We start from the raw sequence: 5301 nt of genomic DNA on the forward strand, positions 1-5301 counted from the left end.
CAAATATTTTTTTTCTAGCCTATTCTAATTTTATTTTAGAAAACATGAAAAATATTATTATTTACTATTTGGACACCCTTTTCATCTTGATTTTATTTGTTCTTATTTTGTGTTTGATATATAAAGATTATGATAAAATAATTTTATTTATCGATCGAAATTTTTTTAAAAAAATATATATAATTTAAATTTGTTATTATAATTTTTAAGAATATAATAAGATATGAAGTTTAATCCATAAATTAAAAATATTCTTTCATTTTGAGAAGATTAAATTATTTTATACTAAAAAAATGATTAATACTTTTTGTAATCCAATCTCTTTCTTTAAATATAAATTAAATATGAGATTGGATGATAATCATTTTGTCTCATTCATTATCTTATACACCAAACATAATCTGATGATACTGTTAGTGCTTGATTGACTGAACTTATATATGGGACCTTTGAGCTTAGATTAACCATGGCTGTAAAAACATGTTAAACCTGTTTACTTCTGGTTTTGATCTTCTCAGTACAAGTTTGTATTTCAGCTATACCGAATAATAGGAAAAAAATTCTTTGAACACAATCAAAGAATCGAACGTTAGAGGGCATTTAATCGGTCTCATCACAGTGATTCCTAATGAGGAGAATGCATTTATTTGCAACAGGGTCCTTCAAGCCTGAGCCAAGCACCCTCATGTGGACCTGATTTTCTGGGTTTTCAAATGTTAGGGTTCTGTTTTGTCAGTTAAAAATGATTTCTGGATGTTATAAGAAGAATATTTCCCATAGGACAGCGACATATTGTCTATTTAATTTTAACATCTCAAGATTTTATATCATAAAAAATATCTCACAAATATGCATTTAAATTTTTATAAAATCTTCTCAATATTTTTGAGATTAGGGTCTTACAGAACCTCATTGTCCTTTCTTAATTACTTTAAGCTTGTTTACTGTTTGCTTGATCATGTTAATGAAGGTAACACAGCAAATGCTAGATCTGGTTGTTGTGGAGGGAATCATCCATTTCAGGACTGCTGGCAACAACACAAAATTCATCATTAGATGGCCAAACTTTATTTCCAACCAGCATTTTGCATTAGTAATGAATATTGTTAGTCAAAATGTTAATGAAATAAATATTTATTAATAAAAATATGTCACGTGTTATAATATTATTAATTATTTTTTATCACATCAACTTATCATTAATAGAATTAATGTGTGAGTAAAATATTGAGAAAAAACAAAATTCGAATATCTAATAGTTTTTATAAGTATTAAATTATAAAAAGTAATACAATTCAGCAACTAAATCACAGTTGATCCATTATTTAAATCGGCTTTATATCATTAGAGGCTTTATATATAGGATCTTGTTAGTGCTAAATTTAACCATGGCTGCAACAAGAGTTAAACCATGTTCGGTACTGGTGTTGACATTCTCATTACTTGTTTTTGCTTCAGCTGATTTCAAAACTAGAATCAAATCTTTGAAGAAAATCAAAGAGTTGAACCGTAGAGGGCCATACATCGGTCTGATCACAGTGTTTTCCACTGAGGAGGATGCATTTTTGGCTATAGGATCTTTCAGACCTGATCCCAAGTTCTTAATATAACATTTATTTTTAATATTTTAATTCTTTCATTTATACGTTAAAATAAATAATTCACAATTTTTTTTAATTATGACTCATAAATCAATATGCATATGTAAAACGTTGTCCATTAATATATTCGAGAAATTTATGAATATAAATGTCATAAATTCATAAGATTGGCAAAATATCATTATGAGGTTAATATCATAAATTAATCTAATTAGAAAGAATATTAATAAGCATTTACATTCTTTAAAGATACAATTATTGTGGCAATTGGATTAAAATCTAATTATGTGGCATAGATACACGTAAAAAAACTTTTACACTGTTTATTATCTCTCATTTCCTCTTAAAAATTTCATCTAAAATTTTAATTCTTCAAAACATTCCCAAAGACTCATTTCCCACCATTATTTGCTTTTCATTCTAAAGCTTTTTATCTAAACAAAATTAATAATAGATATAATATTAATAATATCAAAATTATATTATAAAATTAATTCTTTTTGGAAGGTGAAAAATTAAAATCCCTACTAAATTTTTAACTAAATCATAAAAAAAAAAATTCAAATACCCATTTTAAAAAAGTAATAAAAAAAGATGATAAAAATAAATAAAACCATTTTATTTCTAATGCCGACATCAAACTTGAAAATCCCTCACTCAATTCTGTGTTTTTCCTCCCTGTCCGCTTTGCTTCTCCGTACCGAAACAAAAATGTATGGTTCAAAAGTTAATAGGATAAGGTCCATTTTTTTTTTTTTTTTGCAGTCTTCATCAAGATTCCAGATTGAGGAATCTGTTGATAGTGAGATGATGAACACAAGAATTTAAGATTTTGGCATGCAAAAATTTTAGGGGAGACCAGACTCAAGTAAATATTGAGTGGGGGGGACTTGGTAAGTGCACTTTTATACTTAAATATTCCCATAGAAAAATACGTTTTCTTCTTAGAATTTTATGTAGCGGTTATATGGCACCAAATTATGCCATAGATGGGCTGTTTTTGGTAAAATCATCTGATGTGACATTATATTATGTGGAACAAAAACTAAAAAGTATCAACCAAATCACAGTTGCCAAATTATTGAACATTCGGTTGAAAATTTTCGTCCATAATAATTTCGTTGATAATTTTGTTCAAGATTCATTACTAAATTTTGTTAATAAATTTGTTACTAATGTATTGATATTCCGTAGAAAAAAATTTGTTAGTAATTCGTTTATAAAATTCATCGATAATCTATTGTAATTTATCGATTATCCGTTAATAATTTATTAATAATTGGTTACTAAATGATATTTTGCATCAGTAAATTTGTTAATAATTTATTGGTAATTTATTGATAATTTGTCAGTTTTATCAGTAATAGTAAAATTTTGTCAATAATAGTGAAATTGCATAAGTAAAAGTAATCAGTAAAATTATAATTTCATCGATAATTTAATTAATTCTATCTATAATTATTTAAAAAACTTATAAATTAAAATTAAAACATGTGTAATTATTTCAAAAACTTATTATTTCATTATTATTAATTAAAATATCAGATTCACATAATAACATATTATAAAACAATTCAAATTATAAAATTACCATTCATAACATCTCTAATATCCACAAAATATAGTACTGAAAAATATCAATAACATCTATAAAATTCATCATACAAAGTCCTTAAAAACAATGTCATTGTGCTGCTGTATCTCATGATCTAGAATCTATGTCGCAGTTGTTAGATCTAAAAAATTATGTTGACAGAAATTGTTTAAACCCTATCAACTGCATCATCTGATCCATGAAAAACCTAAGTTCAACCTTCAACTCAATCTTAAACTCATCAATTTGTTCTTGTATCTGCGGCTAAATAGGTATAAATGATGGATCATAAACAAAGTGAGACATTATTGCTACAATTATGGACTGACTTGAGTAAAGTAGGCCCTTAAATCTATTTGCAGATTCAAAGCCATATACATGAGTGTGTTAGCTTTAATCCATGCTTGTGGATCGGAATCTAAATGATTGGAAGTTTCACTATATTTCTGAGATAATGTAGCATCATAGTTTTCTTACAAAAAGTTTAAAATAATTATCATTCCATTTTACCTATATAGTTCATTAAAATAAGATAACTTCAAACAATTCACAACATGAAAATTTGAGCAAGAGTTTTTACCTTTGACAAAGTCATTGCATTTCAATACACACAAAAAACTATGCAATATTTTTCACCTTTCACTATATGCACAAAGCACTGTCTAGTTCAATATTAAATTTCTTACAATGTTTAGGCTTTCAATTATTGCCTTATTTATTTCATCAGCAATCACAATACACAAGTAGAATCATAAAACAATATACGCAATACGTATAAAATATTATCTAGTTCAACACTAAATTTCCTACAATGACTAGACTTTTAATTACTATATTATATACTTCATCACCAATCGCAATACATAACCATAATCACAATGCAAAATACATAATATTTTTCACCTATCACAAATGTGGTCTCATCTTTACATACATAAAACACTAGCTAGTTTAATACTGAATTTCTTACAATGACTAGGCTTTCAATTACTACACTATCTACTTTATAAACAATCACAATATTCACCTTTCACAAAGTCATTGCATTTCAATAGTTCAATACTGAATTTCTTATAATGTTTAGACTTTCAATTATTATACTATCTACTTTAACAATCACATATAACCAGAATTACAAAGCAAAATACGCAATGATTTTCACCTTTAACAAAGCCAATGTTCTCATCTCAATACTTACAAAACACTATTTAGTTCAATGTTGAGTTTTCTACAATGACTAGGCTTTTAATTACTACACTATCTACTTAATCAAGAATCACAATATACAACCAAAACCACAATGCAAAATGTGCAATAATTTTCATCTTTCACAAATGTAATCTCATCTCAATATGCACAAAAAAGTTAATTTATCAGCAATCATAATACATAATAAGAATCACAAAGTAAGTTACGTAATATTTTTCACTTTTCACAAAGTTTTTGCATCTAAAAACAAACAAGATATTATTTTTCAATAAAGCAAGTTAGCAATTTGAAAGTAATCAAAAAGTAATTGGAAAGTCACATACACTGACAACTTTGGACTTGTTATCAATGAAATCACCACATCTTCTTGAAATTCTATAAGTACGATTGAAAATTTTTATAAAGGTGGGTTCTCATTGCATCTTAAGTGGCTGCATTCGTTTAGAGACATTCAATGAAATATGTAACAATGCAATATATATAAATTGACATTTGATGATAAAAATAACTAATGAAAATAAAAACAATGACAATCATTTACATAAAAATGAAACCAAAACGTCACTATGTTCGTAATCAAATTTTATTTTTAATGTATTTGATTATCACTTATTCTATTTCATTGTGTAAAATGTATTATTCTAAAATAGAACAAATCGATCATTTTAGAACTCCCAGTAATCATAAGGTTACTTTTAATCAATGACATTAATTGAAATTTACATAGACAAATCTCATATAACATGTACAAACTAAATACATGAACAAATTTCACATTAAACATACGTAGTGTTTATTAAACTATGTTCCCAATCAGAATGTATCACTTGCCTAATGATTCGGATGGAATTCAAAAATTCTTATGACAATTTCACATTCTTATTAGTCATTTATGGA

Source organism: Durio zibethinus, chromosome 19 (genome assembly GCF_047325235.1).
Source record: "Durio zibethinus cultivar Kanyao isolate XHJ-2024 chromosome 19, ASM4732523v1, whole genome shotgun sequence".
In the NCBI taxonomy this organism is placed as follows: Eukaryota; Viridiplantae; Streptophyta; class Magnoliopsida; order Malvales; family Malvaceae; genus Durio; species Durio zibethinus.